Source organism: Melospiza melodia, chromosome 1 (genome assembly GCF_035770615.1).
Source record: "Melospiza melodia melodia isolate bMelMel2 chromosome 1, bMelMel2.pri, whole genome shotgun sequence".
In the NCBI taxonomy this organism is placed as follows: domain Eukaryota; kingdom Metazoa; phylum Chordata; class Aves; order Passeriformes; family Passerellidae; genus Melospiza; species Melospiza melodia.
Window position 1 is genome coordinate 119,825 of NC_086194.1, and position 10,036 is coordinate 129,860.

Sequence of the window (10,036 nt, forward strand, 5' to 3'; positions counted from 1 at the left end):
AAGAAAACTCTTCAGAAAAGTAACCGTGCTTTCTTTTTTGCAACAACTACTTGGAGCAGAAGAACAGAAAACTGGCAAGATATAAAACTTTGTGGTAAGGTTACATAGCTGGATAAATTGGGTAATTGAGTAATTTGCTGTTACCTTACATAATTATTCTGTGTTTAACAAAAGCCATCTAATAAATTCACACCCAAAACTCCAGCAGCCCAGCTGGCCCTACCAAATCTCTATGTTTATGCATACAGTAAACAAAACCAAAATCCCAGTAATACCTATCAGAAGACTGTGAAAGAAATCTATTGAAATTGATCCTACCTCAAATACAAAACAACCGATGCAAAGTTAGCTTCACTCAAAAAACAATTTACACAGAGCTAATAACACCAAGAAATAAAACAACACACCATATACCACCAAAGAATATAATAGTGAAGAAAAAAGAAACCACTTTTTTTTTTTTTTAATTTAAACTAACTTCTTTTATTAGCCAGAACAAAAGCTTTTGCCAGGACTGCAACAACAACTTCTTCTCCTTCTGAAATGTCCCTTCTCCTTCCCAAATTCCTTACAACTTCTGAGTTTCCATCCAAGGAAAAAGCAAAATTCGTGCACTTGTGTGTTCGATGCTCCTGTCAGATTCTCTGTTTCTCTCCACATCTTCTTACACTTTCAGTCTTCACGCTGTCCTGCCGTGATGAGTTTGACGGAAGAATTGGTAAACGTTAGGAGAGGATTTCCCTGCCTCCCTCCCCAAAGCTGGTTTCCTTAGTGCATTTCACTCAATCCCAAACCGGCAATGATGCACGCTCACCTCAAGGCTCACAGCTGCTCGGCTAAACTCGGCTGTAATCGGCTAAACTCGGCCACTGTCATCTGCATTCGGCCAGACTCGACCCTTCGGCACAGCTCGGCTCGCTTCGGCCGAACTCGGAGCCGCTCTCTGCGCTCGGCGCGGCTCGGCTCGCTTCGGCCGAACTCGGAGCCGCTCTCTGCGCTCGGCGCGGCCCGGCTCGCTTCGGCCGAACTCGGAGCCGCTCTCTGCGCTCGGGCCACCTCGGCTCGCTTCGGCCGAACTCGGTACGGCTCTGTGCGCTCGGCGCGCCTCGGCTCGCTTCGGCCCAACTCGGAGCCGCTCTCTGCGCTCGGCGCGCCTCGGCTCGGCTCGCTTCGGCCGAACTCGGAGCCTCTCCATGCGCTCGGTGCGGCTCGGCTCGCTTCGGCCGAACTCAGAGCCGCTCTCTGCGCTCGGCGCGGCTCGGCTCGCTTCGGCCGAACTCGGAGCCTCTCCGTGCGCTCGGTGCGGCTCGGCTCGCTTCGGCCGAACTCGGAGCGGCTCTCTGCGCTCGGCGCGGCCCGGCTCGCTTCGGTCGAACTCGGAGCCACTCTCTGCGCTCGGCGAGGCTCGCCTCGCTTCGGCCGAACTCGGAGCCGCTCTGTGCGCTCGGCGCGGCCCGGCTCGCTTCGGCCCAACTCGGAGCCGCGCTCTGCGCGTTCGGCTGAGCTCGGCTCCGCTCGGCTCCCGTCGCCGCCTCACGTTAAACTCGCCCGGCTCGGGGCTCTCCTGCTGCCGCGTCCCGCGGGCGGCCCGGCCATCCCACGGACACGATCGGGAGCGCGGCGTGGCACAGGAGCTCATTGGGCTGTGACCGCACTCGCGCTAATTAGCGCGCACGAGAGCAGCGGGCTCGGTTCGGCTGAGCTCGGCTCGGTTCAGGCAGCCTCGCAAGCCTGGCCTCGGTTCGCTCGAGGCCGTCAGGTTCGGCCGGTCTCGCCTTGGTTCGGCTGAGCTCGTTCCATTCGGCCGAAGGAGGCGTCGTTCGCTCGTGTTTTTATAAATATCTTTCTATATTGACTGTATATTTCTATATTTAGTTTTATACTTCTATAATACTTCCGTTATTCCAAATAAAAACCCCGTCTCTAACCAAATATATAAAAAAACCCCTTCTTTTAAAGGATATTGAAATATTTTTTATTTATACTTTGTATAATTATACATTCATATTTTAATTTATCGTTTCTTTGGATGTATTACATTAATAATGATATATATATACAATTTTAAAATAGATTTAAATTAGTATTTAAATTATGTATAATATCTACTGCTACAACTAATTTTTTCTTGTATTTTTAATTTTTATATTTATCTGTATGTATTTATTATAAATTTCTAAACTTAGATTTCTACCTTTATATTATTTGTATTTATAATTTTTACAATCAAAACCCTGCCTATTGACCAATAAAGAAAACCTGCTTTATTTAAGTATTTTAAAAATATTTTCATGTTTATAATTTTCATATTTATATTTATAATTTGTTCAATATTAGATGAGAACACACCTGCTCCTGCACCGCAGTGGGGCTCCCTCTCCTGGGGACCTTGGGGTGCCCCAACGGCATCAGAGCCCCGAGTCTTCACCCCCTTCTCCTCTGTTTAGAAAGTACACTGGAACTTTTTTCTGGAAACAAAGACATTACCTAAATCCTCTCCCCGTGTCCTAGACAGATGGATATTCAGTTATTAGTTGGCTGGGCAGCAGTTTCTTAAATAGAATGATAATCAAGATGTGAACATTTCAGCTACAAGCAAATAGGCAAATCTGAACAAGGTACTGGTGGGCGACCACTGAAGTTATTTTGAAGGAATTTTTTAAACACTAAAATACTGATACCACAAAAATAAAGCAAAAAGCTAACTACTGGCTAAGAATGAAGGAAAAATTAACTTTTGACAGCAACAACATTCCAACCACACAGGCTTTTTCCCAATGTCATACCTTATAACTACCTCTCTTGGGAATTCTCATCATGTATCCCAAAAGGAATAAATACCTCAGAGCGTCCTAAAGCAAAAAGTAGCACACATGAGCTCCTCACATTCCCGGGAGGCCAGCACAGCGTGCACTGAGTCAGCAATGAATTCTGCTCAGTGAGGGTCTGCAAACAAAGGTTCAACTGATGAACTGAACTGATTTTAAAGGGAGGTTTTCTAAGCACAGAAGCACAACAAAGAACAAGCAAAAACAATTCTTAAAAAAAACCTGCAAGTTTTATTTAGCATATATGCGACTGATTTCCACGCTGTGGCTTCTCACTTTGATTCGTCTGTACGTTCAGGAAGATGACAATGCACACTCTGCCTTCCCTGAGCCCCCACAGCAGCTGAGCGCTGCTCTGTGTGCTCAGATCATCAGGAACTGCATTACACGTGCCCGGATGGACTGGAACTGCTCTGCTGCAGATTCAGGAGACGATGGCAGAGAGGGGCTGGCCGAGGCGTCGTCCCAATTCCATTTCTGTGTGACAAGAAGCGGTTTGTTCCCAACAGCTGCAACAATCCCCAGCTCCCTTCCGTGGTGAGTACCGATGGCACACAAATGGCAGCCCGAGGAAATCGTGTTCTGGGCTCTAAGTGCTTGGGACAGGGTCTGATTTTTTGTTTTGCATCTGTATGATGATTAGCACGACAGGGCCCTGATCGATGACATAGCAGCATAGAATTAAAAACTCCTCGACAGGATTACATCGACTTCTAGGAAAAGACAAAAGCTTAGGACCCTTCTGAAATCTACTTTTAATCCAAAGCACGGGGATTGTCAGCATGCTGCACCTTCCAGCTTTTCAAAGCAGCTTACCTCTGAAGACCAGGAAACATTGATTTCTACAGAAACAATGGGCAACCCCCAGGCTAATCTCAGCACTACTGTTTAATAGGGGACCTGCCGGCATGCCAGTCCAGCTTCAAGTGCGCTTTATTTCAGTCTAACATCCCCACAAAATTCTTCTCACATCTTCCAACCCTGAAATCTTATTTTCCCCTAAAGCTTCTCTTCATTAGCAATTTCCAAGTAACATGGTATTTTTACAACATTCAAAAATGTCATGCTGGACTGTGCTAGAGAGTAATTTTCAAATGTAAGCTTAGCAAAGTTTGAATTGACTTGTCCAGAGAAAAAACCTACAAGTGAACACCTACACCTGCCTACAAAGAGCTAACAAGCCCCTGGCAGCTGCCAGCATCAAAGCACAGCGGATGTTTCTAATACAGGGTAAGGATAACAATATCACATTCTGTTCTCTCCAGCTTCTTTTCCCTGCACTCATATTTTGCTTCTTATGATTTTTTTAGTCTCTGTATCTTCTTGGACAGCACCGAGCCCGACGACAAGGATACGAGAGTCTTTCCCTGCCGAACGGAGAGAACCAGGAAAACAGTTAAAATAAGAACAGGGCGGTTTGAAATTCGTACTTGCAATGAGAAGCACCGCCTAACCAACAGAACAAAAGTAAACAAAGCACGACACCTCCCTCGGGACAGAAGACTTATAAACTCTCCAGGATTTACAATTCTAGCGACCAACCCCTTCAGGACAGCAGCCAAGTGTCCCCTGGGGTGGTGCTGCACCAAAGAACCATCTGAGAGGTTCCAAAGAGTGAAATGCACAATATTTTGCAAAGACAAAAAATCCTGCAAAATAACAAAAATACAATAGATGTAAACTACAAGGCAAGAGTACAAGTGTTACCTTTGGGAGCTGGAACCATCCAGGTGAGCACCTGATAACTGGATCCTCACCAGAGTTTGAACCCTTCAGGACACAGAAGGGTTTTCCCCAGGAATTTCACAGACTGAGTTTTGATAGAAGCACGCTCGCCGGATCCTCAGAAACGTCGCCCATTCTCCAGGTGTCTGGAGAGAACTGCAAATGGCTCTCACGTAGTTGGAGCTGGTTCTGTAAGGTCTCAGGGTGAATTTCACCAGATGCAACCAAATTGGGCAACTCCCAGTGGGACAGAAGGAACCCAAAGCTTGGGTAAGCAAAGCTGCAGCAAATACTGAGGAAACAAACATAACAGCGTAAAAAATAATAAACCATCCTTTTTTTTTCTCTTGCTTTTGTTTTTTTTTCTTATTCAGATCAGCATAACAATTAAAGAGAAGGTGAAAAACTCACCATTACTGAACTCAGCTATATTTACTCCCGATTTAGAGGGAAAAAAAAGTCACGGGTGCTGCAAAGAAAACAAAAGTGAACCATAAACACCTACAGTAGAATTTTAAAACAAGTGCTTGGATAAAAGAATCTTATGGAACGTGAAGTAGAACAAAAGTGAAACCACTATCAGACCTGCCTATTTTCTCACCACTGTACAAGAAAATCCTAAAAGCGGTATAAAGTCACTGCCTAAAACCGGTCATGGGATATAACCAAGAACAATTTAGGCATTTGCTAATCTAGACAGAAACCTTTTCTGGATGCAAGTGTCAAATCGCAAGTTTTGTCTTTCAGAAGCTCGACAATGCTGGAAAGCATTTTCCCCGGGGCACGGGAGGGCAGGGGCGGAAGGGGGGGTGACTTTGCAGCTCGCACCTGTGCCATCCGAACCATACAGCCCGCCTGCTCCCTGCGCTGGGCATTCTCCCGGCCATCTCTGGCTTTACCGCCCAGCGCCGCTCCATCCGCTGTCACGGCACAAAGAGCCACGAGCACTAACGCAGGCAGCAGCCCCGTCATGCCGGCGATATCGCAGCGCTCCCTGCTCGCAACGCCCAACACGCGGCGGAGCCGCCTCCGCCCGCAGCACCGGCAGCAGCCCGAGGGAGACGGCTGCAGCTCGGGGGCTCCTCCGGCGCCTCCGCCAGCCCGAGGGCGGCCGCCCCACCGGGACCGCGGCAGCGCCCGGCGCCACTCGCCCGGGCCGGCTCCCGCAGCTCCCGGCCCGCGGCAGCAAAGCACCGCCTCGCCCTCCGCCATCGGCGGGCGGCAGCACCCCCGCCCCCGGCACCGCTGAGGGAGGCCGAGGAACCGGGTGGACGCTCCTTCCGCGCTGCTCAGCTCCGTGCGGGCGGCCGGACGGAGGCTTCGCCCCTCCAGCACCGCTGCTGCAGCTCCGTCCCGCGCAGGAGAGGCGCCGGGAGCTGCCCGCGCACAGCCCGCTCCCCCGGCGCACGGCCCCGCGCGGCCGCCTGGCACGCCAGCCACTCATGTGCCGTGTCGGCTGTTGCGTCACACGCCGCGCCGGCAGCACGGCCTGCCGGGAGTTGTAGTCTCGGGCTTACAGTCGCCGCTCCGTCCTCCGCCACCGGGAGCTGCAGTCCCTCCCAGGCATCAAACGGGTCCTTCGCCCCTGGGAGGGGAAGGACCTGAGGCACCACCGCTCCTCCCGAATGTCCTTCCTTTTTCACTCCAACTCTTTTTTCTTTTTTTCACTCTGTTTTTCACCCGCTTTTTCACTCTCACTCTTCCTTTTTCACTCTCACCCTTTTCCTTTCACACTTTCCTTCCTTCCTTTGCTTATTCCTTTGTTTCTTTCCTCTTGGTCTCCTGCCTTCCTTCTTGCTCTCCTTCCTTCATTCTTCCTGTTTTTTCTTTTCCTTTCCTTTCCATTCCATTTTCTTTTTTTCCTTTTCTTTCTTTCTTTCCCTTTATTTCTAATCTTGGTTTTCCTTTCTAGCTTTAGAATAAAAAGCAGCAGTAGTAACTTTCAGGCTACCTGGGAGTAAAAAAAACTCCAAGACGATAATGATTTAAAGAAAACTATTTATTCCCTGGGAGTCTGAAATTTTCTACTGCTGCACGTGACGTAGAGCTTTTATTCCTTCTTATATATAGTAGATATTTTATATTTTCTTTATACAGCGCCCCTTGCCGTGTGCGCCGGCGCACTGCAGGCAGAGTGCTGCGGCGTCGCTCGGTTCTGTTTAATTAAACTTGGCTGAATTCGGCTTGGTTCGGCTCTTGGTCTAAACTCGTTTCAGTTCGGCTTTTCGTCTACATTCAGCTTTTTCGGCTCTTCGGCTGAACTCGGCACGGTTCAGCTCAAGTCGGTCATATTCGGCTCTTTGTCTAAACGCAGCTAATGTCGGCTACACTCGGCTATCGGTTACACTCGGCTATCATCGGCTCTAGGTGTAAACTCGGCTGTTTTCGGCTGCACCCGGCTATTTTCGGCTATCCTGGGCTCTTCGGTTAAACTCGGCTACTTTCGGCCACACTCGGCTCTTCGGAACAATTCGGCCCGGCTCGGCTCGCTGAGGGCCGGAGAGCGGCCGTGAGAGGACCCCGGCACAGACAGGCGTTTACCCAGATTCCTGTCAGTTACCCGACAAAATTCGCCCGCCCGCGGCGCCGCTGAGCCCACAGCCAGTGTCGGGTACACTTGAAACGCCACAGAAAATGCCACCGGGGCCGCACCGGCGTCAGGATTCCATGCAGGCAGTCCAGATGACACACCGGGGTCTTCCACCTCTCCCGCCCTTTCCGCCGCCGTTTTGAGAAGGTCAAGGAAAAGTCCGCGACACCCGCGACATGCCACTCCCCAGATGGCGGCCTCGCGGCTGCCTGTCAGCGCAGAGCTGCAGTACCGCGCTCTGCCCACAAGGCGGCAGCACTGCAGCCCACCCCAGCCAGGGGCGCAGCGCGCCTCGGGGCTGCGGGCAGGGAAAGCGGCAAAAAAGAACAGGGGCGATGCCCGCCAAAAACTGCTCTGAAATAAATGCCAAAAACCTGCCTCTTACCCGACAGAAACCAAACAAGCCCCCTTGATTTAAAGCCATGTTTAAATAAATTTTATATTTCTATTTTTCATATTTATAATCACATGCATATTTTTAGTGGACATTGATGTAGCACGTAATTTATATAATATATTCTGTCTATTCCTATTATTTATATTTATTTTTCTTTTGTGTTTTTATAAATATCTTTATATATTAATTCTATATTTCAATTTTTAAAATTACATTTCTATAACACTTTTATTATTTAAAATAAAAATCCCATTCTAACTAAATTAATACAAAAAACCCTATTCTTTTAAACTATATTGAAATATTTTTACATTTATAGCTTGCATGACTATCTTCACACTTATATTTATAGTTTATATTGACGCATTATATTAATAATGATATAAAATATGCATCCTGTTCAAATAATAGATAAATTATTTTTAAAGTATGCATCATAGCTACTGCTACAACTCATTTTTCTTATATTTTTCATTTTTATATTAATCTTTAACAATTTATGATATATTTCTATACTTATTTTATTTATAATTTTTATACAAAAAAACCCTTCTATTGCAAAATAAAAAACAAAACCATCCTTTATTTTAAACTGCTTTAAAACTATTTTTATATTTATATTTATCATATCTATAATTGGTTTTATATTATATCATATTGATGTAATATACTTATATCTATTTTATATCTACTTCCTATAATAGATTAAGTAAGATATATACAGTTTTACTTGTATTATGTATTGTATCGATTGATGTTATTTGATATTTACAATTATTTGATCATTTTTTATATATCTGCATATATTTGCAATACATTGCTACATTTATTTTTCGGTTTGGCTTGTGTCTATGATTATAGTCTCTATTTATATATCTATAAACATACACAATACTCTATTAAAAATAGACTATCTTATTGTAATACATAATGACTTATGGTACATGTTGAATTTTTAAAATAGACCGCACATATATAAGTGGTTTATTCCTATTTCTACACATCTATTTGTTTTGTTTAAATATAGTTATAGTTATAATTGTACATTTAAAATCCAATTCCTAAATAAAATGACAAAAAACCAGCATCAAATTCCCACCAATATGTTCCAAAAACATCAAGATACCTCCAACAGCCAAACAACTGCCAGCAAAAAAACCACACAACACTCTTTTCGATAACAATTCTCATCACGTCAGAAAAATGAAACCAAAATAAAATAAAAGAAAACCCTATAGAAACACACACAGCAAATCACAAAAACTACTAAACTACTAAAAAAACCCCAAAAACTACTAAAAAAAAATGAAACCAACCTACTAAACTCCAAACAGTGCCACTGACCCTGAACATTACGAAAAAAAATAAACAAAATTCTACCTCTACACTAACTCAAAGAAGAACCAATACTCTGTAAAAATAACTTTAAAAACCGAACTAATTAACGACATGGAGAAAAAACTCTCAACCCCTAAAAATTAAGAAAATAACTACCCAAATAAATACTTTAAAAGACCCACCATGTAAATACCCATATTCCCAAAAATAAAACTGATAAACAACAAGCAAATACATCAAATGATACAAAAATACGCCCCAAAACCAAAAAAACTTCAGTTTACAACAAAAAATTTATTCCCAACTGAAGAAACCCATAGTGCCTCAATCTATCAAAATAAAAATACCACCTAGAAACAAACACAAAGCCTAAAGACAAATGTAACCATAAACAATGTCTCCCAAATTACCTGTACCATAAAACATACACTACAATCAAACAAACCAAACAAATAAAAGCCCTGGAAGACGATAAACACACATGCAATTATAAAGATTAAAAACCCGCTCCTATGAACGACACGACCCTACCTCAAGCCCCCCAAAACAAACACTACACACTCACGCTAATAAAAGCCACCGCAACAGAATTAAAATCCGAACCGCGCCTTTCAAAACATAATACCCCGGCAAAAAAAAAAAAAAAAAAAAAAAAAAAAAAAAAAAAAAAAAATTCCGACTACAAAACTCAATCCAAAACAAACCTTTATCATCCCTACCGGCACCGAGAACCGTGCCCACTCAGGAAGAACACCGTATCCCTTAGCGGACACCCGCTGCAAACCGAACCCAGCGATGCCATCAACGCCTCCAAAGCGCCTCCGAGCCACGGCACCGCTGAACTTGGAGCGGCCGAACCCCGCGCTCGCTGCCGGCCCCGGACGGAGCGCGGCTCCCGGCAGGAAAGCGGCTCCTGCGGCGGCCGCTCCGGCACGCGGGGCCGGCGCCGTCCCGGGGAGCCCCGCCCGCTGCCCCTGCCCGGCGGGGCCGGCACCGGGCCCGGGGCTACCGGCGGCGCCCGAGCCCCGCGCCCGGAGCGGACGGAGCGGCCGGCACCGCCCGGGCCGGCGCAGCAGCGCCCGCGCCGCCTCTGCCGCCCTTGGCCGGCCCGGCCCGGCTCCGCTCGGCTCCGCACGGCTCGCACCGGCGCGGCTCCGC

General features: G+C 46.3%; 1 long non-coding RNA gene across 4 annotated transcripts; it reads right to left on the reverse strand.

Moving 5' to 3' along the window:
• Positions 1-2,841: 2,841 nt before the first annotated feature.
• Positions 2,842-9,699, reverse strand: LOC134419858 (uncharacterized). Of its 4 annotated transcripts, none has more exons than XR_010028195.1 (5): positions 9,583-9,699; positions 4,965-5,022; positions 4,536-4,845; positions 4,078-4,195; positions 2,842-3,483 (listed from the first exon to the last, which is right to left on the reverse strand). It is a non-coding gene; the product is annotated as an uncharacterized LOC134419858 (long non-coding RNA). The 4 variants fall into 4 exon arrangements; XR_010028198.1 differs by having other exon boundaries at positions 2,842-3,305; positions 9,583-9,698; XR_010028217.1 differs by lacking the exon at positions 9,583-9,699 and adding an exon at positions 5,382-5,590.
• Positions 9,700-10,036: the final 337 nt, after the last annotated feature.